At 35.6% G+C, this 26802-nt stretch overlaps 1 protein-coding gene and 1 non-coding gene across 3 annotated transcripts in view; both read left to right on the forward strand.

Annotated features, from left to right (window-relative positions):
* Positions 1–26802, forward strand: part of LOC145668634 (EGFR adapter protein-like) — a 1410624-nt gene that overhangs the window by 1088308 nt on the left and 295514 nt on the right. The window lies entirely within an intron of this gene.
* TRNAK-UUU (transfer RNA lysine (anticodon UUU)) lies at positions 22507–22579 on the forward strand. Its single transcript has one exon. It is a non-coding gene; the product is annotated as a tRNA-Lys (tRNA).

Below are 26802 nucleotides of genomic sequence, written 5' to 3' on the forward strand. Positions count from 1 at the left end.
ATGTTATATGTATTTTAAAGTATTTTGCTAACGTATTATTTTGTTATCATATGTGTATTTTAAATTATATTATCATGATGGAAAACTGTAATTAGGCATCCGCCTGTTGTTTTCTGAAATAAATAAATAAATAAATAATCGGAATATTTTTTTCAGTATTCCATACTGATAAAGGACAAACTGAAGTTGATTTGTTTCAGGACTCAGGAAATGTTACCTGCAGTGCTGATTTAGGGGGATAACTCAGTGTTTATATTCCTTCGGGGCATATCTTCGATCGTGCTCAACGTGGATTACCAGTATTTTCGCAGCAGTAATTCTTTCACTCATAATGTATGGGAAGTTTTCCCGGGAAATTTCTCCTGAAATAACTACTTGTTGCATGATACAACGTCAACAAAAGATGCGGCTCTTGAGGGGAGTGATATCGGTAAAAATCAAGATTTTATCGCCACGAGGTACAAATTAACTGCGCAGAGATGGTGCTTCAGTTAGGACCTACAGCGGAAAAGATTAATTGTCTGAAAACTGAAGCTCGACAAGAACATCCCAACCATTATTTTGTTCGTTGCTATGTATATTTTGTGCACCAGAATAATAATAATAATAATAATAATAATAATAATAATAATATCAAAATCAGTGGTAGTTTAAGCCGTCAGGATAGTATATCCACTGTCTTTAATCGATTTTCTCTAATTACACGGGGATACTGTAAATGATTCATCTTATTTCAAAACTGTATTTTTAAAACTTATAGGTGGTTTATAATATTGACAGAAAAAACTTGAAATTTTTCAAGTTCTACAGTTAGTTACTAAAATACTCTTTACACTAACGCAGGGATGCAAATAAGCAACAAAATTTAACTAACCTAATCAAAAAGCTGCTAGCCCACACCCCACAATAGAATTCATTTACTTACCTTCCGGTATTTTAATAGTGATATTAAAAATTCGCCGGACCGATGAACAACTAGCCCCGGGTGAGTGGGTGAGCGGTTATTTGCATCCCTGCACTAAAGTATTGAAGTTTTTTTTTTTGGGGGGGGACACCCAATCAAATAATATTGCACCGTAAAAATTATAATAGTGAATTTATAAAGCATTATTCCTTGTCAGATACTGAAAGCCATCTTGGAAACCCTCCATCGTTAGAAAAGTACAGGTAACGATAGAACAGTCAATTGCAACTGGCCGTTGTGTGACGGTCGGGGAAACAGCAGAGGGAACAGGTAGTACAAAGGAAGTTGTGGACGAGGTAGGAGAACAGTAGTGTTGGCAGTCTACGAGTGGTACTAGTAGCGTATCTACAAAACTATCGCCAACGCCAACCATGCTCTTGTTTGTCTGATACCATTGCCTTTATCATCAACAAGTTTCTTGTCATCTACTTGTTTCCTCCGTACGGTTTACTAAAAAATAGAAGCAACAATCTGTGACGTCACAGAGCATCCAGAGCATTGATGAAGGTTTGATATCCCGCCAAACCATTAGTGCTTTTTGTTGTTTTTTCTAGTGATATCTTTTTTTTAATATGCAATATATTTTCAGTGGCCCCTCGTAGGGTAGTGGCTGTCATCGCCTCTGGTGCAAGCGGTTCTGGATTTGATTCCTGGTGGGGACACTGTCGAAAAGATGTAAAAGTTTTTTCAGGACAACGCTCCTGAGGGAGATTTTCCTGGTTTATCCTCATTCACACCAGGCAAATGACGGCATAGTACCTAACATAAAGGTCCCAGGCCAGTTCCTTCCATCTCCCTTTCTTACTTTCCTCCCCATTTCCCTTGATAATGTGCTTGCCGATGGATGTCCTGCCACAAATGTGATGGGCTTAAGGCCGGTATTGTGCAGAAATCTGTGTAAATAAACAATAGATTTTCAGCAAATTTCTATTTACTTGTAGGAAATAATACAAAGAAAGTAGCCAATTACGAAAGAGAACAGAAAACCACTCATGTATCAATGAATAAATCGTAGAAATGAAATAATAGGGCAAGTAGGTCTTGTTGAAGCGTGAATTTCCTAACACAGCAACATTTCGTTACACGCCACTAAACAACAACTGCTACAGTAACGAAATACAAGAGAAACGCTGAAAGATTTTTTTTTTCTTTTTAGCAATAGCATGAGAAGCAAACCACAAATTCTATTTTGGTGCTTCTGTTTAATAAAGCACATTTCTGTTTCTCCTCCCACGACTAAAACCCTCATCATCTTTCTTCTTGTTTGTTCGTAGATGGAAACTGGTCGAGAGCCTCATAAGCTTTTTGGAGAATTTCATGTTCCTCACAAATTATCATCCCTTTAAGCATACTTCAATACTGCTGCTAGCTACAGAGTAGTACCGTGGAAAAGGGCCTTAGTACTAAACTTTCCTTTTGCTGGCTGTTGTTGTTGTGTTGGGGGAGAATCTACTTGATTCGTTCAGTGTATTTACCAGTATACGTGGGCGGTGGCTGAATTGAACTCTTGAATTGGTTAGTGTGGGTAGAGACAAGAACAAGTACGAACACTTGTTTCTCAGAGAAAGTTCTTGTTATCTCCATACATTTTTTTCCGCTCTTCTTGGTCATTAGGACAAGAGCTCTACAAGCTTCTGTATTCTGTATTATTTTTATTATTCGGTTCTATTTTGTTATTACTACTATTTGCTTGTGACGTTCAGGGCAAAAGGATGAGTCTGCTGAAAGATGCTAGAAATAAAGGAAAGAAAAAAAAGAGATTTTCAACTTTTAAAAAGAAATCTATTCGGTCGAATTCCTTCGAGCAGATTTTCTTCTTGTCTCTTTTTCTCTCTCTTCTGTAACCTCTAACGTGGACACGATCTGTCGATAACAGTCAATAACATAGGATAGAAGAGATGCTCCCGGAAAATATGTTCCTTGACAAATAATGTGGAGTCTCTCACTTTTTTTTTTTCACTACGCACACACCCACACACATACACACGCACAACTGGATGCAGATGCAGAAAGAGTAAGTAGGTGGTCCTAAGGGCAAAATGATCTTCATCGCCTTACTGTACAGATCCGTTTCCAGTGTCGCCAGCTGACAATTTTTCGTATTATACAGTCTGAGTGGAAATATGACTTTGAAGTACGAGGGTCACTCGGAAAGTAACCTCTGATTGGCAAAAAAAAAAAAAAAAAGAAAGAAAGAAAGAAACACCAAAGTAAATAGAAAGAATTTATTATATACATCTGAAAACTACTTCTTTGCTCTATTTTTCAACATAGTTTCCACAAACATTGAAGCACTTAGAATATCTCTGCACTACATTAGAAATTCCATCAGCATAAAAATCTCCTGCCTGTGCCTTGAACCAGTCTCTGACCGCATCTTTCAGTTCCTCATCATCTTTTAGCTGAGATCCAAGACACTTCTTCATATGCACGAAGAGAAAGCTCCGAGATTGTGAAACGTCGATTTTCACGAACTTTTTCATCAATTTTGGATGGGCCGTTGATGGCCTGCCACTCCTCTCTTTCTCATAAATGTTTGTTCATTCACTTTTTCACTTTTAAATGAACGAAAAACTCCTTCACTCATTACACTTGGTCCATACACGGGACAAAGTTCCCGATAAATGGCTGCTGCCGAATAGGGGTGTTCGATAAGCCTGAGGACCTATCGAACTTTGGGAGTGAAAATTTATCGAATTGTCATCGGTTACTCGAAAGCGTTCGAGTATTTGAAATTATTGAAGTTTCGAGCATTATCGAAAGTTCGAGTATTATCGAAGTTTCGGGCATTATCGAAAGTTCAAGAGTTATCGAAGTTTCGAGTATCGAGTTTGTGGGTAGAAACTTTTCTTTCACTTCATCTCAAGAGAGGCGAGTTTTAAAATGAACACCCTGCATATATGTAGTATATATACACTTATGATAACCTTGTTTGCATTGTTTCTTCTAAACCCTCCGATAATACTGAACTTTTCAAAATATTCAAACAACTCCATAAATTGCGATCATACTGAGATCTTTTAGTATTTGCTGCTTTCAAACAATTCGAGACTCACGAACAGATTGAGTGTCTCAAACTCGTCGAATGTTTCTAACATTTCGAATGTCTCGAATACTTCGAGTGTCTCGAACATTTCGAGAGGCTCGATCACTTCGAGTGTCTCGAATATCTCGAGAGTCCCGAAAGTTCGATAATTCGATAAAATTAAAATTCTTTATCGACGAAACGGTTTTAAAATTTTATCGAATTGTTATCGATTACTCGATTATCGGAACAGCCCTACTGCCGAATATTGTTTCGCCGTAAGAAAACGTATGACAGTTCACACCTCGCATTGGTGGGGTTTTCTATTGCATCATATATTTTGAGAACAAAAGTGGAACTACTGATCAGACAACCTTCACTCTACCACAGCTAGGTGCAGACTGATCTACCGCACACGTCCGTGCAAAGATGGTAGCACTGTCCCCACTACTTCACGTACAGTGACCAATCAGAGGTTACTTTCCGAAAGTGCCTCGTATTTTGGTGCAATTCACCTCCTACCAACCCTTATCCATTTTTTCTTCTTGTTGTTTCTCTTTCGTTGCAGATTATCTTCGTTGTTGTTTATAGTGATTATTGTTGACTGTTTTTCTACTTCGTACTGTTGAGTGTTCATGGTAACATTGTTTTTTAAAATCAGTTTGCTTCATGCATACTGTAATGTTCTGGACAGTCAGTAGAGAAATTCGTGAGCTCTAACAAAATCATTTCTTCTTGTCAGTGGAGCAAGTCTTAGTGTCAACTGAGATTGCTAAAATTATACGACAGGAGGCTATAAAATTATCCATCTAGTTTCAGTACTCATCATATTAACGTGACGTCAGGCATTATGCTAATTCGAAATTTGAGTAGTTCTTTTACTGTTGAGGACGAACTCCTTACTAGAGTTTTCCAGAATTTATCTTAATCACACCAGAAAATGCTGTAATGATACCTAGAGTAAAATTTGGTCGCTACAACAATGTTAATCATTAATACCTACTCACTGAAAATTTCCAAGCTTTTCATCTGGTATTGCACAAAATTATTTTGTAAGTTAGGACAAGTCGTTGTGACTGTTAGTGAAACTTGCCGAACTGATTGATATTTTTTTCTTCTCGCCAGAAATGAATCCTTGTGAGTTTTCTATCACTGAGACATTATATTACTTGTAGTCATGTAGCAGAATGCGAATTAATCAGCGAGTAGGAAATAATGGTGGAAGTTGTGTTTCAATACAAATTTGTTGATGGAGTATAGAATATGTTTGTTTTAAATGTCAAATAAGTCACGAAGATTTGTAGTTATAAATACGACCTACAGTAGATAAATAGTATTTGTTCATTAATTTAACAAATGAAACTGTAAGTGGTGCTTTATAACGCAAATAACCATGCTTCAGTGTATGATATATTGAGTACTTTGTAAGTATGAAGAAAATATCATACAAAAACATATTAGTTCTGGGTAATATATATTGTCTCTTGAACCTAAGATAAGAGTGATTGTAGATTTATTGTGTTTTAAAATAAGAACGCAGTATTCTTGTTTTTGCCGTCGTCAAATAATATAGATATGTAAATATTGGTAATATATTCTAAAAGTGTAAGTTACTGTCTTGCTCCTTATTAAGTAATAAAGATTTCAGTGCATTGTTAAGAAGTATTTTGTTGCAACCTGACTTTTCCATAAAGTCTGAGTACGATATTCTATCTACTTATAATTTTCAACTTGAAACTTTATCTAATATTCTAAAATGTACGAAAATACCTAGTCAGTATATATGATTGATGTTTACTGCTGGACTTTTAAGTAAACAACCCTAAGCGAAAACCAAAAATTAATAGTAAAACTTATTAAAACCACTTTCTAAATTACACAGTTTTTTAAAGAGAAATTAATGTGTAAATATAATATAGTCTTGTTTTTTCTAAGTCGGCCACCACCTCTATCAAATAAATTATATTCTCAAAAATAAATTATATACATAAAAATTTTAATGAAATAAATATGTCAATTGGCTAAAGAAGAGTTATATTTTTTGTATTTAATTCCATCTATGAATAAAAGTACAGAACTTTTAAAAATTATTTTTAACAAACCTCTAACTTTAATGTAGAAAGTTTATGAACATGCTTCATTTTGGTTTGGAAAACAAAATTTCTTCTGAACTTCCTCGGGGTTTCCTCGGGGTTCTCCCGTTTCCTCCCACTTTCTTCATTCCACCATTTCATTCATTACTCATCATCACCGTCTCCTTTAGCCTAAACGGCATAACCATGGGACGTAAAACTCAAAGATTTTTCTTCTGAACTTCGATACCGTACTGTATTCGGAAAAGCGTGAATCTGTAATTGTAGCACTCCTAGTTGGATCACATGCGATACGAACAAATATGCTCCTTGTATTAAAGATCAATCCTAAGAGATTGTCGAGTTATTCGACTCTCGTACAAATCTTGCACTCAGCATGAATTCAAATCTAGTACAGGGTGGGCAGAAAGTCCGTTTAAACATGAACTAAATGCGTGTGACAATATAAAATGTTAAGACAATATTTGAACCTCTCATCCTGATCATTGATAATGGTAACAGTGCCTCTCACGTGAATTGCCACGTAACTGCCATGTGATTGCCCTTGAAGGGAGGAAAGTAAAATCTGAACACTGACCAATTGACTGTCTCATTTTCCACGTTTGGTGAACAATAATGGCAAATACCAGTGATTTCACTTTGGAGGAGCGTTTAGTGGCAAGTGGGTGGGTCCATGAACGGAAGCACAAGTAGAATATGCCGCAGCAGATTAATAGGTTCGTGAACAGTTTGGTAAAGAGCCATCAAGTCGTCAGACTTTGATTACGTGGGAGAAGAAAGCCTTTCGCCTGGGAAGTGTTCTGGATCCTCCTTGTTCTCGTCGTCCATCTACCTGAAAGGAAACGTGTGCAGAAGTTAGTGCGTCAGTGAAGCGTTCACCCTACAAATCTGCCAGAAATAGTTCTGCAGGACTTGGAATTGCAAGGAGCACAATGCAACTAAACATGAAAATGAACTTAAAAATGCGCAGATTCCGGTCAATGACAATCAATGTACTAATCGCCGATGACTTAAACCGCCGGCAAAAAGACATCCAATATTTTGTTGCAGGCCTTCCCCATCACTCCTGCTCAAAGTTCGTTATTCTCCGATGAATATGCTGTTTATCCAAGTTCACGGGATAGGAACGTGTTCATATGAGCAAAGGAAAACCCATATTTTTATCAATAAATTGAGGACAATCCTCCGCACGCCATGCTTTGAGCGAAAATGACTGAACAATCCATCTTTGGTCCGTACTTCTCTGAGGGTTCCATGACCCAGATTACTTATCTGGAAATGTGGAATGACTGGCTTCTTTCACAGCTACAGAACCTGAGACAATCAATAACACAGTTGTTTACCAACACGATGGAGCTTTTGTCACTTGCTGTTCACGAATGCCTAAACGCACTTTTCTCTAGCCGGTGGATAGGACGTGAGTTCCCAAATTCACCTGCCCCTTATCCTTGGCCGCCTCGAAGTCCGGACGTTACGATACAAGATAATTCTGTGAGATATCATCAAATCATACCGTCAGGAAGAAAAGGTACGTGGACAATAAGATTCTGCAGCCAAGTGTGCTGGAAACCTTCCAGCTTGTGACACCGCAGCTGCTAAAGTGGATGAATAGAAGGACATGGAGGCGTATCAAGCTGTTCAGAAATAACGGAGGTGCACATACAGACATTTTCGGATAAATAACTGCAAGTATTATTAAGAATTATTAATATAGGAACGAAATAAGTGCAGGTGTAAAGGGACTTTCTGGCTACCTCATAGATTGAAAATGAAACTGAAATATTTCAGTTTAACGCCCCACAATTCATGTAGATTGAAAGTACTAGTGCTGAAGACTAGTTACTAGCGTATATGCCAACCACAAGCATAAAATTCAATATATTACCTGTCTACTGTCAAAGATTGGTCACGAGAAGAACAGTACGTTTGAAATTTCGAAGAACTTTCAGACAAGGAAAATAGTGTCACTTTCTTTGAATAAAAATAATAACAATTTAGGCCTGTCTACTATATCCAGTTTGTACTTTCTATCCAGCAGAGTGACCTGACTATATTAAAAGTTTCCATCTAACCATGTATGACTTTCGGTAACCGGTAGCTTTTCTGAAGCTCTCCATTGTATTATTTTTCCCTTTCATCTATTTGTTAATACCCTGGAAGAGCTAGGCCGGGCGCATATATCCTATTCACCATGTAGGGGGGGGGGCTAGCGAAAGCGAGGCATAAGAAGGAATGAGAGGATGTGGAGAGAGGGACTTAAGAGCATTGAGGATGTTTCTTAGTCACACCCTTGGAAGAGGCATTTGCCTGGCACGTGGTCGAGTGAATATGTGTACTATAAGGCTTTCTTGGATTGCTAATAATACTAAACTTTGGTCCTTTTCTTTGGTCAATATACGGCCAGCCATAGCGGTATAAACTTTCACACCCCTACAATACAATAAGCAGAATTATTCTTATATAGAAGTTTACTTTGACTTTGTTTATATAGACTTTTGTAGGCCTTTGGCTTTCCAGTTATGGGCATCGGAATTAAGGTTTAGACTTAGTAGAGTTTTGGCCAAACGCTTCACTAATTGCTTTTTAGAACAATAATTAGGAGGGAAAATACATTGAACACGTTAAGTATTTATAAATACAATGTATACTTATAATAAAGGATCTGCTAAAATAAACGAAAGATGATATTTGTCTGCAATCGAATAGGTGTATTAGGTTCTTCCTTTATTCCTAGAGTTTCTTCGTGATTGTGCACGCTCTTTCAAAATGGAAGACCTGGATTTGATTTTCGGTGGAAGTGAAATGGTTCCATGGGGTTCGGATCCCGACTTTAAGCTATAAGTCAACGTCTCATATCACCTCGGCACTGAAAAGGACGTTAAGCACCAATCGGACCGAATCCATGTTAACTTTCCCGAATCGATGTTAATTTTCCCGAATTTGATGCTTTCACAAGGACATTTTCAGATTAAAAGAGGTTGTTTTGGACTATAGGGCCAAATGTTCCATTCTTTTCCTGCAAAATAATTAACAACGGTGATTATAGACCACCATTTTCAGAAATTAAAGGCTGTATTGTATAGCTGTGAGTCCTAGATTTATTGACTGTGCCGCACTTCCTACTGTTTGTGTCTCTAAACGCTATAGTGAGAGGTGCAGAGACTCACTTTAATCAAGCATTCCTTAAAATTAGTACAGAAAGTGGTTTCAAGTTGGTCTGCAACCTCCTCGTAGTAATCTCTGCCAACTATAATTGTTCTTGGCTAACTGCAGAGAACTTCAAACCAGAAGACATTTTGTAATTGTAATCACTATATTGGATCCGCCATTTGGAATTTTGGAATTTTGACGTCAGATTCTGAATCGGCTGTCCTGAAACCCCGCTGGCAGTTTGTTTTCTTATAAATTAAATGGTTGTTTTCGGTCTACGCTTAGAGATCATCCCTAACTTTCAAAGGATGGTTTCCACCCTTAAATCTTCACCATTGCCGAAAAAAAAAAAAAGAAAAAAAAGTTGATTATTTTTCGATGTTCTACAAGTGTGCAAAGTGTCATTGAAATCGGTGAGTGACACTTCCGTAAGTCTCCTTGTTAGTCTACTTACTATAAATTACTTACTACGTAATACTTAGTCTACCGGGACCGCTGACAACAGGATGTGATAAGAGGAGGTTAATGATATAAAATAGGTTAACAACATAGTGTAAAAATAACAGAGTATTAGAATGGTTTTCTCTTTGTTATTTACTCGTCTCTGCAATTAAAATTCAAGAGAACAAAATCTCAGAAAATTTCATCCAATCATAAAGGGTAAATGATTGTTTCTAGTTTTTTTTTTTTTTTTTTAAGTGTTATAATGAAGTATACATATGAAAAAATGTAGAAAGAGCATGCCGACGCACGTGTATCAATTTTTTTAAAAAATACACTGTGCTGCCACGTATTGACAGAAGTAGAAACTGTTGACAGGAACAGAGCGAGAGAGAGAGAGACAAGCATACATGCAACACAAACAGTATTTTACTTTCAATCTCGCTTCATTGAACAACAACCTGCACTTCCTCTGCTAATTATCTTTCAAATTGCTACAATTACCAGAGATAATTAAAGGGCACAAGAGAAGCAAGAGGTACAAATTGAATCATAAATACAGCCCTCCAAACATCAGTTGTATGGCTTTCTGAACGTCACTCTCCGACATTTCGTTCAATCACTCACACTACTACACAGTGGCGTAAATAAAGTAAGGATTCCTTCGCTCATTTATTCAGGATGTTTATGTTGAATTCTAGCTTTAAGACTAGAAGCTTTCCCTATCGCGAAAAGAAATTCCATTATTTTTAAAAGCACAGCGTTATTGTAAGTACACTGTATTTACAATATACCGTAACCAGTGGCGTATTTAGAGGGGCTTCCGGGCTTAAGCCCCCCCACGAAATCTTACTATAGTAAAGTATATGAAATATCTTGCAGAATTTTCACATTTCTAGGCAAAGCCCCCCCCCCCGAAAGTTAGCAAAGCCCTCCCCGAAACAAAATTGTAAATACGCCATTGACCATAACTATTCATGGAGAGGCTCCAAGTCTTTACGACAGAGGTTCCCAAACTTTTGTGACTGATAGAGTTTATGGAATGCTCACAACATCGCGACACATATATTAGATATTTATTATAGTACTATAAGAGTACATAAATAATAATTATAAATTATAATGATATAAGATTATAAGTTTCTATATAATAGTATTACGTAAGCATCAGCAAGAGGAATTAAGCATTGATGATGACGTCAGTTGGTACAGTCTGTCTCAAAATTGATTTTAACTTTTTATTAAAAGTTTCTTACTAAAAATAAAATGCGTCATGTAAAGTCGTAGAATGTGACTGATAGGCTTTCTGGGGGAATGACACGAAATTTATTTTTAAATTTTAAAAAAGTTCGCGAATGTGGATCTGTAAGTCAATGCGCTGACCACACCCACCCAATTTTACGTGTAGTAGTGTAGTGTATTTGGCTGCTGGTAGTTTAGTCTTTTTTGGGTTGTCATGGTAGCGTAATTTACACAGTTAGCACAATCGAGCACATTTTTTTTTTTTTTTTTCTTTCAAGAGTACACAAACTGTCCTGGGATTCAAGAAATATTCTCCTCAGGTACAGATATAGAAACAAGGCCTCCCCCTAAAAAAAGGAAAGACTCTTGTCACTTTCATATTTAAGGGATCGAAACTAGGGGTTGCAGATGATGGAAAATGTCACAGAAACTAATTTTGTTTGAGTAGATTTAAAAAAGAAAAAACTAAGCAATTCTTTCACAGAAGAAAAATGAACTCAATGTCTTTGTATTCAGTTATCGAAGCACAACCTCTGGGACCACATATGCTAGTAAAGGGGAGAGGGTAAGAGAAAACTCTCCCCTTTTTGTATAAAAATGAAACACTACATATATATATATATATATATATATATATATATATATATATATATATAGAGAGAGAGAGAGAGAGAGAGAGAGAGAGAGAGAGAGAGAGAGAGAGAGAGTGAAGTCTGTTGAGGTACACATCATTTTATGCATACTCACTGACTGCTCCGTTTTTTGACATATGCTATAATTTAATGTACACACACAGGATATAACACTAGGCCTATACACACTTCCGTTTATTTTTTTAAAATCTCCAAATAAGATATTCAGAGTCACGCCTTACGAAAATTGACATCCTTTTTGCACCCTCTTCTAAAAAAAAATACTTTCATTTTTTTTAAAAAAAAAAAAAAGAAATTTGTAAAAAAAGGGAAGAGAGAAAGAGACCAGTTTGGGGTAGTTGCGAAGGGATGTCAATTGAATGAACTGTCCCCTTGTTTGTACTAAGTGTTGCTAACTAACGACATCTTTTTCGTTCTTCGTTCAATCATAAACACCTTTTAAATGGCCCTAAAATACAAAGTCAGTTTGAAAGAGTAGAATATATTTCATGCAACATACACAAATGGAAGTCACATGGGCACAGTTGCTCAGTGGTAGAGTACTTATCTTTGGTGCGTGGGGGGTTCGTGGTTCGATCCCCGGCCCAGTAAGTTCGTGGTGGCCAACAACTTGTCCTTGGGTTTATTCGGGGTACTCCCATTTCCTCCCCGCTTCTCATTCCACCAATTCTTCCATCATCATTCACTTGCTTTAATCATCCGTCTCCCTTAGCCTAAAGGGCATAATCATAGGACGTTAGACTGGAAGATTTCATTTCATTTTAAGAAAGGGAAGTTACATTGGTAATGTGTAGCAGTAACTATGTAAAAGAGTTAGGTTTATATGGCGTGATATTTTCTCAATAAACATTGAAATTGGAAGTATTAGTAGATTTCTACTACTTCCGGTTTTAGTTGAGAGATTATAGAGTGGAGATGGACGCTTAATTGATTGTAGAAAACCGCTTTTCGCTGCCTATTACCGTTTTTTTTTTTTTACTCTATAGCGATCAACGTTAAACCGGAAATGGTTGTTTTCTACCTCTTCCGGCTTGAATAGAAGGATAAGAGAGATGGTGTTCTTAGAACGATAAATGAATTTAAAGAAAATCAGCTTTTCGCTGTCTCTTACCGTTCTCTATGTAAATAAATATTGAAGCCACATACGAGGGTCAGTCAAAATGTTTTAGTTTTACTACTTAAGAAAATAAAATAGGTTAGAAATTTTACAATAACTTGATTTGTATCGTAAATCCCCATTCACAATCTACTTTTCAACGTAATTACCTCCGTTAGTTAAGCATTTTTCGAGGCGTGATACAAGTTTTTATATGCGCTCTGCAATGAATGCCCATCCAGTGCCCGATAACCATTCTTGGGCTGCAGTGTCATCGGAGTGGTATCGTTGCTTTGAAAGTTCGTCTTTCATTAGACCAAACACATGAAACTCACACTGTCAAAGGTCTGGGCTATAAGGAGGATGATGGTCTGGTCCTCCCTCGTGCTTAACATCGTCAATATTTGTGCGTCCGTTCTCAAACATGTTGCGCACTTCGCGATAGCTTAACATGACATAGCATTTTCTCCATACACTTCATGCAACTGCCGATAAATATAAGTGCAGTTACGCCTCTTCGCTCACAAAAACGAATCACTGCACGCATTTCCAATTTGGATGTCACTTGCGGTTGTCGAGACATGTTTACCAGTGATTATCAGAACAACTCCACTTACCTTCTGAAAGCCGCTACGTCACACGATTAGGGTGACCAGATTCTGACAAGCGAAAAGTAGAACACTAGTATAATAGTATATGATAGTTACTGCGTCGGCAGTACTCATGTTCTTATTTAATTTAACGTTAACTTTAAGTTAGTCATTCAGTTTTTGTTAAAAAGAAAAGCACTGAACACAAATATTCCAGAAATTCAACACAGCTCCATATGCTTTGATGAAAGACAAAGTGATTTATTTTTATGAATGTACAGTGAAACTTCTTGTTGGGCTAAAGATTTTTTTAAAATCAATTTTCGGAGCGTGGGATTATTTTAAGGGATGAGGAAAAATTTAGACTGACAGGAGGGAACTTCTACTTAACTTGGTTAGCATAATGTCATAAGTTGAAAAAGAAACATTTCCTACCTTACCAATATCTCAACAAAACCTTCATAGTAAAAAAAAAAAAAATGTATTGCAAAAGAGTGGTTTGTTGATTGTTCTCCTTCCCTAATCTTTTGAGGAGTGTTAAACAACACAGCGGTTCATCATTCAGGAAAAGTGTGTCTGTGATTCAAAATGTTGTAAAGAAAGAACGAAACATTAAAATATTGGTAATAAGTCAGGACATTTTAATAAAAAAAAGGACATTTCTCAATTTTCCAGGCGTCTTCGCAACACGCAGGACAGCTCTTTGAAAAACAATACTGTACTGCGAAAATCAGTACGTCTGGTCACCCTACACACGATACACACGTCTGCAGTGTTGCCACACAGTTTCATCAAAATAACCTTTGACCGAAAAATATTTACAAAGGAGTGCAACTAACTTTCTGACTGACCCACGTACATAAGTCACTTACAAACTACTATGATTTATCCAATTCAACGGAAAAGATCAAAACAGCAGAAGGAAGATTGAAGGTTGGCTACCTTGGAAATAAGAAAAGAAATAACTAAAAAGAGAACAGAAAAGCGTAAAACATTCTGGTAATGTGTATACATCGTCGTACCCTCCCTCGCTCGTCTTCCATTCACTTTTCTGCAAATGCAACACACATCCAAACGCAGGAGGTGCGCGGGCTGAGAGGAAGAGAAAACTGAAATCACCATTTATCATTGTGATCTTAACAATGTGTAAACAAGTAGAACGCCTTCTCGAGAGAGAACAGGGAAGAAGGGATAGAATAAAATAAGTAAAGGTCCAAGAAAGAACGAAGGGTGCATAGAAAACGAAGGGAAGATGCAAGAGTATGAGAGAGAGAGAGAAAAAAAAGGAAAGGAGGAAAAAAATAAGCTATGAATTATTCGTGTCTGTAATCCGTTTTGTTAGAGCTACTCTCACTCTGTGAAGTGAGAAATGAATGACGGCAAATTCCCTCATAAGCAGCATGTCGTTACCCCAATACATTAATATGAAGATGGCAGTCCATTTATTTATTTGGTGGTTCTTCTTCTTTATTTGCTTTTGCTTCATTGTGAACTTGTCTCAAATGAAGAAAGTAGCTATTATTCTTCGTATCCATTTTATTCTCTTCATCCCTTTCCGACATCAGTGATATTTATCATACGTTTTATAGAATCTATACTATGCTTTATTAGTACGATTATTATTATTATTATTATTATTATTATTAGTAGTAGTAGTAGTAGTAGTAGTAGTAGTAGTAGTAGTAGTAGTAGTAGTAGTAGTAGTAGTAGTAGTAGTAGTAGTAGTAGTAGTCAGAATGGTAATAAGATCTGCCAGCTGTAAGAGTAATGGTATTCAAAAGGTATCTTACCTACTTACGTTCAATCCCCGGATTTATTCTTCCGTTTCAACTTTGCCCAAATGTGACAGGAATTTACCCAGGAATTTGCCCAATCTCTGTCAAATGTGTACCTGGGGCAAGCTGGGGGTACAAAAGGTCAGAGCGCTGTGCTGTCCATTACCTGCTCTAAGTGCTGAGGCCATGAAAGTGCAATGCTATACTTTCACATAACTCCTGTCCCACATTGATTTACAGAAAAAGCAGTGAGAATTAAAAAGTGTGGAAATTACAATTATAATATATATATATATATATATATATATATATATATATATATATATATATATATATATATATATATATATATATATATATATATATATATATATATATATATATCGGAACCTTTTAAGACTAGAGGTATGAAATTCAGTATTTTGACTTCTAATTTAAAATACTTAGGCACGTGTTTAACCGTTAAATATATATGCCCAAGAAGGTAAAAGGCGGATAGAATTAAAAAAGAGTGAGGATTCAATTTGATAAAAGTAAATGATATTATCTCGAAATCTATTAAGGCTAGAGATATGAAATTTCTTAGTTAGACTTTTCATTTAAAATAATTAAAGCTGAGTTTCAGCCTTTAGTGATATTTCCCCTTCAAGAGAAGGAAAAGACTGAAAAAAGTCGAGACTCCCATTGTTAAAATTTGGGTATCAAAGTCCTAGGTATTACTTCTGCACTAGTTCTTCAAGTCAGGGGTAGAATTGTATCTGAAAAGGTGGGGGGGGGCGATAGGTAGCGGCATGACACCACGCCGTTCCCCCTGCCTATCTTTGCCCATTTTAATTTTTTAGGAACTGCGGGGGGACGCCGTACATATTTTTTCGAGGTGTGAGGACGGCCTACCCCGCGTTCCCCCTCACTTTTACCCATCTCAGTTTGTACATATATTTTCATGTATTTTTAGTTATTACGCATATTAAAAATAGTTTGAAGGAACATACACCAGTCTAGAATGCACAGAAAATACGTTGACGATAATAACGTATTTTATTTCACAATTCAAAATTGTACATCCAACTATCATGTCGACTCACACAATTATATGTCTCAGAAACATTTCCGTAACAACGACTCCCATTGCCATTGCAACGTACAAAACAAAAAATATATGGATCAATCTACCTATATTATTTACATTATTTCTTTCTTCTTCTTCTATTTTGCGGCTAGTGCTTGAGCACTGCTGCCCTGATTGCTAACAAAATATACAACATACAACGAAATATTCAATATACAACGTTATCGTTGTGTGTAGCTCCTGAACCATGGGAACTCTTAATTTATTCTTAATTTAAGAACGAATCCTCGACCACATATTAGTTTACATCACACACACACACACACACATATATATATATATTCATTAACAAATACTTTTACATATTTATTTTAATATTTCATTTATTATATTCTTTTTTATAATAATTAATCATATTTTATTTAAGCAATGAAGAAATAGGGCATCTTTAAAATTTGACAATTTAGTTGTTTATCCTCGGTCCATAATAGATTTCTTTTCTTAATATTTATAATTAGTATTTACATTTGAGCCATTACAAGATAAAATACATGTTTTTATGTTCGGGTACAGCATTTATAAAATCAGAAAGCACAATTCAGGCCAACAAATAAAAGAAAAATTACAATAAATAGTAACGACAATCAAAGAAAAAGAAACACTAATTGGTATTACCTTAAAATTATATATAGAACATAATTATTTTATAAAAAATCAATTAGAAAAATCAAACGCTATTTAAATTATCTTTGAATAACACTTCTTGAATAACCCAAGTTTTAATAATTTATATCAGTTTACTTTAATGACATTTCACATGATCATTTGCTTTTCGACAAAATGATATGTTTTTTAATACAATGATATTGTCATTAAAAGTATGACACGATATATATATACACTTTAAGATTTTAAATCATTGTCACTAGTTAAAACATGTATCAGTTTACAACAGTGAGGTTACAACGGTGAGGTTAAAGTAGTCCTGTACGCTGTGACAATTAGGTCACATTGCACTGTACAATCTTGTGCAATATTGTGTGTAGAATTCGATTCATTTATTCGCTTGTCTTCTACTATAAAAAATTCTGCCAGCTATCCCACTTCGATTATTACCAAACTTATTACCAATAGCAGTATTAGGCTAATTGTACCGATTATTTCACTACCTTGTTATTCCTAAAATCAATATCATTATCTACATTGTTTCTAGTTGCATTAACATTGTATCTAGAATTACCATTTTCAGTATTTGTACCTGGTTTTATGCTGATATTACGTATAGGAAATATATTGCTAAGATTATTGCTTATATTCTTACTTTCAATATACCGTACAGATATCTGATCTTCATAATTTTGAACAATTAACAGTAAATGATTAATGTTCATGCACTGTGAAGAAAGCAATACTTGCTGCAATGTATATGGAAGTAAAATTCTGATAGATGCTATGCTTCTGGAATCGGATTGAAAAGGATTAAGCTTTTTCAGTTCAGGCCCGTATCCAGGGGGGACTAGAGGGGCCGGGCCCCCCTAAATTTTTGCTGCCCCCTAAAATGTTCACGGTAGGCTTGCAAATGATCTATAATATAGTTGAATCGGCCCCCCTAACTTCAGCCGCCTCCCCCCTAAATTTTTGGGCTGGCTACCGGCTTGTTTCAGTTCATTATAAGTATTGATAACAAAATTCATAATACTATGGTCTACTCGATCGTCAGCATCACGATTAACTTAACTTATCATTTTCAAACTTTACCAACAGAATGCTTTTGTAATCTTCATAAGTACGTAATCTAGATCTAGTTGCCATGTACTCACGTTGGGCATGGTGGAAGTAACACATGAGGCAAAATTTTAAGAAAATTAGATTTATCGTTACTAATTAAATCACACTCTTTCTCAAAACTTTCGACAAAAGTACTAGCGGGAATATAATCTACTCTAGCACTAAACTTTGTTAATGCATTAATTTCACTAAACTTTACCGTTAACTTTGCATTCTTAGATTTAGTTAGATTAAGTTTAGAATAATCAAATTGTAGACGATACACGCTCTCTGTCCTCTTCTGCTTCACTTTCAGGCTCCATATTAATAACCATGGGCAGCGATTAAGGGGGGGGCAAAAGGGGGCAGTTGCCCCCTCCCACTTTTTTGGAATGACCCATTAATATACGATAGTTTCATTTGGAAATATAAAGTTTTGTATGTATTATTTGGTTCATAGAATAAATATGATGCTATAAAATATTTGCCGTTCCATTAGTATGTATTGGCTATCTTCCCGTGTAGTTGTAAAGCGACGGCAATTGCGTTTTAATTACCACGAAAAATAGCCCCAAAATTAACCTATTGGAGCACCACAATTCGAGCGTACTTTCATTTCTTCTTACAAGAGCTCGATATGTTAGTCAGCCGCTTTGTATAACGATATCGGTTCTTAATCACATTAATATTGAGCTATTAAAACGCATCAATTACCTTTTATACACTTAGTTTAATAAATGTGATGGAGAAGTGTACATTTTACTTCTACACAAATTTTTAAGATGTCTGCTTAGCTCACTCAATAAACCTATTTATTTTTGTTGTCATGACGACGACATAGAGATTTTTGATTACATAAAAACATTTGAATAATATTTTTATATATTAACATCATTCTTTTTCTTCTTCTAATAGACGATTCAGCCTAGTACCTATTTAAAATGCATTATGGCCCAAATTTACAAGTAAATAATAATTTACAAGTGAAAATATACAACATACTGTTGTATTTGGAACTAATTGAGATAACACTTCGCTAAAAAAAGAAGTCCTTCACAAGTTATTCTTTAATTACACAAAAATCGACAAATGTATTTTCTTCTTTCTAATAGTAAGGAATATTTTGATTTGATTTTTTTTTTTTTTTGAGTTTACAGTTCTTCTGAATATCCCGTTCAGCAGCGAGGCTATATGAGACGTGGACCTAAAGATTAACATTGAATCCGAACCACATGAGTTCCCGCCGGGAATCGAACCCGGGTTTCCCACGTCAAAGGCGCGTGCGCTAAGCGCTTAACCGCGAAGGAGCTCAGTAAGGAATTTTAATTAAAAAGACAGTAATAAGAAACAACTTCTACCTTTTCCATTGTTGTCAGTGTAATGTACGAGTTTAGGGGTGCACATATACAATTTTGTATATACAATTAAATTTAGTAAATTTAACATAATTCCATAATTGTATAACTGCAATTTTTGATGTGGTCCAAGAAAGTGAATAAACTGCACCTAATGGCAACGAACATGTTTTGGGAAGCTGCAAAAGTATTTCTTTAAATGTCATAGCATATGCTTGTAGTTAGTATTCAGTTTTTCTAAGAGTATTAACACATATAATAGCATGGGTGGTATTAAAAATATAAGTTGTTCATTAATAACCAGTTTCAAAATAACTTTTGCAAAAGAAGCCGCATTATTCTTTACTATGATTATTTGATTAATATTATTCTTTCTATTTACTTGTTTTGCAAATTTGTTATTAAATAATCTGATCACAAAATTTTCCAGACAGAATATTAAGATGTTCATGAGCAAGGAATCAAATCTCTTCTTACACCTTCGTTGTTGAACCCTTAACGAGTTTTCGTTACCATTTGGCTACACATTTTTTGATCTTGCCTGTTGCATTTAAAGAGTATTATTTTCAGGTATTGTTCTTTGTGGTTATTTGTGTACTCGCTACGATGGTAGAGTAGCTATTGACCCCTGGTGACAACTCTGGTGAATTTTACGCGGAAGTAGTCTATGGATATGTTGTTTTCAAGCAGTGCCGGAAGCAGACAGAAAAGATAGTGAACCGTTCAGGACCGAGTATCTACTTGCGTTGCTCTTGTCAATTTACTTAAAATATGAAACACAATATATGGTATTTTAACAGGAAAATATAGTATCCTGTTGGTTATGGAATTTTTTGCCAAACAAAGTATTACAAGCAACCAGGAAAACTAACATTATTACACGAATATTCAGATCATGTCTCTCCCCTTCCCCCTCCAACACTTTTAACGTCCAACCGCCGCCACTACTGGTAAACTATTCTTGTTGTTCCATCTTGCGGGATTCCGTTGCCATACTCCTGCATAGTTACCGTCGGTTGTCATGCAGGTGTACTGTCAACTTGTGATGTGATGATTCCGGAACAGCTTCTCTATTGGGAAGATTCCTGTTAGTCTTCTAATCATTCTGGTGACTATTCTTGAAATCCAAGAATTCTCGCTGCAAATCACGAATTTGAGCAGAGTTATTACCAATCCGCTCTTCTATTTCATTAAACTTGTTTCTTAGATATTGCGACAGTTGATCAAGTTTGGCATTGTGATTTTGTTCTAATTGTTTCAATTTGTTCGTTATTTGTTCTAACTGATCATCATATGATTGTTCTAATCGCTCGATTTGAATTTCTAATTGACCACTCTGAGATTCAAGGTTATTTTCAATTAGTTCTTTCATTTGTTCCATAAAACGCTGAAATTCAGAATTTGGTAGTTCTCAGATCGGTTCACTTCTTCCCATATCTTCCATCATGTTTCCCATTCTTTGACTGGTATTAATTAATCGCTGATTACGTAATAACATGAAAAGTATTTTGGATAATCTTACTATCCTTCAGACTAAAAACCAATTCATTGAGTGGAACCGAGCATAAATGTGTATAACCACACTATACCTCAGTTCGTACATATATTTTCATGTATTTTTAGTTATTGCACATATCAAAGATAGCTTGAAGAAACATACACCAATCTAGAATGCACAGAACACTATCTTTGACGATAATAACGTATTTTACTTCACAATTCAAAATTGTACATCCAACCATCATGTCGACTCACACAATTATGTCTCAGGAACATTTCCTTAACAACGAGTCCTATTACTATAGCAACAAACAAAAGAAAAAATATATGGATCAATCTACCGATATTACTTACATTATTTCTTTCTTCTTCTATTTTGTGGCTACTGCCTGAGCACTGCTGCCCTGATTATTAACAAAATATACGTACAACATACAACGACATATAGAATGTACAACGTTATCGTTCTAACTTCACATTATTCTTCTACAAGATATAAATTCAGTGGTGCAGTGGTGTCAACGTAATTTATTGAATGTAAATATTAGTAAATGTAAAATCATGAGTATTACAAAACGTAAAAAACCAGTGCAATTTAAATGTTCAATTAATGAGACTCAACTACCCGTTGTAAGTACTGTCAATGATTTAGGAGTAATGTATGATACGAAGTTTACATTTGAACCTCATATTGATAACATAATAAATGAAGCGAACAGAAATCTTGGGTTTATTCTAAGCATTAGTAGGGAGTTTCGTAAAAGTGCCACGCTTCAAAAATTGTATCAAACTTACGTTCGATCCAAACTCGAATACGCGACGCTTGTATGGAACCCAGATACAAAAATTAACTCACTAAAAATTTTAAAAAATCCAGTCCAAATTTCTTAGATATCTTGTGTATAAGGAAACAAACATTTTTCCAAGAACTGAAAACTAATTCATTAAATAGGAATAGTTTGGAAACTCTAACCCTCAAACAAAGAAGAACGTTATCTGACATGATATTTTTTTTTATACAAGGTACTTAATAATAAGCTAGACTGCAACGAATTGCTTTCGAGCTTTCAAATAAACGTTCCAGGTAGAAAAACACGTCCAGAAAACTATAACTTCTTTTATTGTGCAAAAGCAAGGACGAATATCCTAAATAAGTCGCCAACATGGAGGATTAGTGCAATCTACAACAGAATCTTAAAAATGACAAATAATATATATATTTAATGCTGATTGCCTCACAAAGTTTAAAAGGGAAATTGTAAATATATTACTTCATGAAAGATGAGCACGGTAATTGGGTACAAAATCTGTTGTGTTCTGTTTCAATAAATTAATTAATTAATTAAATAAGATGGCCATATTTTGAAATCCCTTAAGATTAGAGACATGAAAATTGGTATTTAGAATTTTCATTTAAAATAATTAAAGGTGTGTTTAAGCATTCTTAATATTTCTCGTAGAGAGGAAGTAAAGAGGCGAGAAGAAAAGTTGGGAGTCGCATTTCTAATAATAAGATAGTTCTGCCTCGAAATACCTTAAGATTAGAGAGATGTTAAGGATATGGGAAGTACGAGACCATAGGCAGAGGAAATGCAAGGGTCTTGGGGCATAGTCTCCAGCTAGCCGAAAGCTAGTCTCTATACATAAGAATTAAAAGAGGAATACCTGATTGAGTGATTGGTTGTTCAACGACTAGGCAAAATCAATTAAGCTAGAAACTTGAAATTTGGACAAGGCATACGATTTGTGATGGAAGATCTCACTAAGGAGGGATATTTGGAAAGTGGCCCCGCGTAGCGTAGTCGCTAACGCTCTCGCCTTTTGTGCGAGCGGTCCCGGGTTCGATTCCCGGTGGGGCACTCGGTCGAAATGTGTAAAAAGTGTAAAGCTGAATGAGGTTTTCCTGGGTTTTCGTCATTCACTTATAGGTCCGAGGCCGCTTCCTTCCTTCCCAATCTTTCTTCCTTCCCTTTTCCCGGATTGTGTGCTCGCCGACGGACGTCATCCCTCAAAACGTGAATGGCTAAATGGCCTTAGATGCCGAAAGCCCAAAACTCTAAATCCTAAACCTAGATATTTGGAAATTCGACGAGAAAAGGGGAGGAAAAAGGAATGGTAATTATTACCTTAAAATGAATGTTGAATGTTAGAGACATGGAATTTGGTATATAAACTTTTCATTTAAAATAATTAGGCACGTCTTTCAGTATTTTCTGATTTTTGATCTTGGATTTAGAAGGGAAGAAAAGGGAGGGAGAAGGAAAAGAGGTAGGCTTACAAAACATGGTAGGAATTACAATTATTATAATAAAATGTTCAGATCTCGGAATCTTTACGCTTAAAGACATGACATTCGATATTTGAACTTCTCATTTAAAATAATTAAGACACGTGGTTCACCATTTCTGATTTTCCCCTGCAATAAAATTGCAATGATTAAAATAAGACGGCCGTATCTCGAAATTCCTTAAGATTAGAGACATATTAGGAATATGAGAAATGCAAAGGGGGGTGTCTGGGGACAAACTACCCAGTTAAACGAAAGCTAGATTTTGTTTTCCATTGTTCAGAGAGTATCATTGTTAAAAGCATGTTTTTAAAGAATAAAAGTAAGTGCTCTCAACAATGGATGAATCATAATAATTCAAAAATGCACCAATTATCCTCTGATTATCTATTCAATTTGTCCTTGGACAAAATTTTAATATTCATCTCCAGGGATAAAAGTGAGAGGGGACGCCATTACCCCATTTCCCAAAAATATCTATGGCGTCCCCCGTACTTCTTAAAAAATATAATGGGCAAAGATAGGCACGGGGGACGGCATGATGTCAGGCGTCCCCCTACCTTTTCAGATTCACTTTTACCCCTATTCATCTCTCGAACTGAATTGCATTTTGTGAATATTGTCGCTACCTACAAAACACATTGGCAAAATAAGGGAAGTACTATCGTGTATTGGTCTAACTTTACAGTAACCGAACTTTAGAAGTAGTAATTTCTTAAAACGTGAGTATAAAATGTAACATCTTTGCTTTCAATAATAATAATACTGTAATAATAATTCACAAACACTAAAGAAACAAGAGAAAGTTAGGAGTTTTTTCCCTCCAACTTCCCTCAAAGAAAGTTTGAACTCGGAAAAGAAGCCCACTTTGGTCCTTTCATACATTTAAGTGATGGATAGGCTCGCTGGCTACACTATCCACCACTGGATAAGAGAAAACTTAAAAGCCTCGCGCGCTTTCTCTTCTCTGCTTTTAATATAAATTGTACTGAGCAGCTGTAATATTTCAAGACTCGCTTCCCGGCAGGAGACAAGACAGAATCTATCCCAGCTAAGATATTCCTCTGCAGGAAGTTCGCAACACCAAACTTCCGAGCAAACTTCTGCTTTACGTTACGAAAGAAAGAAAGAAAATGAAAGTAGGTAACTGTAGAAAGTTTAGAACATACACAAGTTATTCTCTCTTCTTCTTCTTTTTCTTCTTCTTAAAAGAAGAAAAGAAAGAAAGTTTTAAGCGATAGTTGACCAAAGTTGTCCTCCAAGAATTTCTCACTTTGCTACCATATTTGAAGTTTAGTTTATTTCTCATTATATCTTGTTTCAGTTCAGGTGTAATGCTCACAAAACATGGAAAAGTTTTCAGATTATAAATGAAATGAACATAATTTTGAAATTTGATGTTCATACATATATATTCAGCTGGAAACATCTGTGTTTAAATATTGTAGGCCTATATGGTTTTAGGGTTTCAAAAATGAAAATGTGTGTTTACGTATAAAAACACAGGTTTATTGAATCAGAAGATCCAATATATTTCAACAAAAAAGTTTCTTGTAGGCGATGATGTGCTTATTCCGTAGAAAATGCGAAAACTTGATTTAGGGGCGGTTCAAAACTTTATGGCCGCTGATCCAAAAACTAATTGCTGGCCAAGATCGCAATTTTTTATGCATTTTTATCGTTCCTAAAATTCTTGATCAAGATCGCGATCTTTTGATCCTTTTTTTAAAAAATCATTCTTAAAATTCTTGCTTTTGATTTTATAGCTGGTAAAATTTTTACTGGTGATCGTACTTTAAAATTTGTCAGTCATTGCCTGTGAAAAAATTAATAAAACTTCACTATTAGCACAAGTTACAATGAAAAAAATGTTCGAAAATGAGACACATACAAATCAATACATCTTACTGAGCCTAACAAAAAGGATATGAATGGAAGCATATTTTGAATGCTACATGAAGGTATGAACTTGAAGCATACTTTTCAAGAAAAACAATTTTTTCGTAAACTTTAAAAGTGATACTGTAAAATAACCAAGCCACCTATTAAGATAAAACTGATAGATAACCAAAATACCTATTAAAATAAACTGATAGATAACCAAACCACCTATTAAGATAAACTTATAGATAACCAAACCACCTATTAAGATAAACTGATAGATAACCAAGCCACCTATTAAGATAAACTGATAGATAACCAAACCACCTATTAAGATAAACTGATAGATAACCAACCTACCTATTAAGATGAAACTGATAGATAACCAAGCCACCTAATAAGATAAACTGATAGATAACCAACCTACCTATTAAGATGAAACTGATAGATAACTAAAATACCTATTAAGATGAAACTGATAGATAACCAAACCACCTATTAAGATAAACTGATAGATAATCAAAATACCTATTAAGATGAAACTGATAGATAACCAAACCACCTATTAAGATAAACTTATAGATAACCAAACCACCTATTAAGATAAACTGATAGATAACCAAACCACCAATTAAGATAAACTGATAGATAACCAACCTACCTATTAAGATGAAACTGGTAGATAACCAAGTTTCTATTAACATGAAACTGATAGATAGCCAAGCCACCTAGTAAGATGAAACTGATAGATAAGCAAACCACTTATTAAGATGAAACTGATAGATAACCAAGCCACCTATTCAATTGAAACTAATAGATAACCTAGTCACCTATTCCGATGAAATTGGCAGATAACGAAGCCACCGATTAAGATGAAAAGGATACTTAAGTAAATTCTCAAGAAAATCTTCATTATGGCACCAGAAAGACGACAGTACACAAAGCGGTTAATGAAATATAGCTCGAAATTATTAACTCATAAACTTTAATTTTTGTTTCTCAGAATAAACTACTTATCAAATTCTTAGTTATTATGTTAGTATTAATATTCTAAGTCTATAGTGCCAAAGACCTAGTAATTACTTCAGCACTAGTAATTTAAATTTATAGTACCAAAGCCATAATAATTACTGTAAGGCTTTTATACTATAGCTACTAAGACGAAGACTTAGTAATTAGTTCAACACTAGTAATTTATAAAGGTAATCAAGAAAGTTCTGTCGCTTATCACCCACCACCTTCCAACATCGATATTTCACCTAAGACGTACCTGGAAGATCAAAAATAGTCCTCGTCAGCATCGACGACTTTCTGTCAATGTTCTGGAAGGCCATGGATCTCATTGCGGTACAACTTGGTGTGCCGTGAAGCGAAGAAGGTATCAAGTGCATTTTGCACCTCTACTAGGGATTCAAACTGCGTCCTCCAAGGTGATTATCCAAGGAGTGGAACAGGTGATCATCGGACGGTGCAATGTCCGGGGAATATGGCAGATCCAATAGTGTTTCCCATCTAAGGCGTAGAATCGTGTCCCGGATCATCCTAGTCACGTAGGGCTTAGCGTTGTCCTATAATAGCAGGACTCCTTTGAATTCAGAAGTGCTGGCTCCAGAGGTTTGAGTTTTTTCTTGAACACGGTTCAACTAATGACAGTACACAGTTACGTTGATGCTCTAACCAGCTGGTAGGAGTTCCCGATCCACGATGCCTCGAGCAGTCCACCAAGCACACAAGAGGACATTCTTCTGGTACCCACTGTTTGGTTGTTTTGGAACCGCTTCATGGGATGTTAACCAAAGATGACGGCACCGTGAAGCTTTGTACAGGACCCACTTCTCATCACATGTCATCACCCTGTCCAGAAATGGCTCCTTCCTCATACGAGACAGCAAAGAAATACAGCTGTCTGTTAGC

The sequence above is a fragment of the Thermobia domestica genome, chromosome 13 (genome assembly GCF_964235325.1).
Source record: "Thermobia domestica chromosome 13, izTheDome1.hap1.1, whole genome shotgun sequence".
Taxonomy (NCBI): Eukaryota; Metazoa; Arthropoda; class Insecta; order Zygentoma; family Lepismatidae; genus Thermobia; species Thermobia domestica.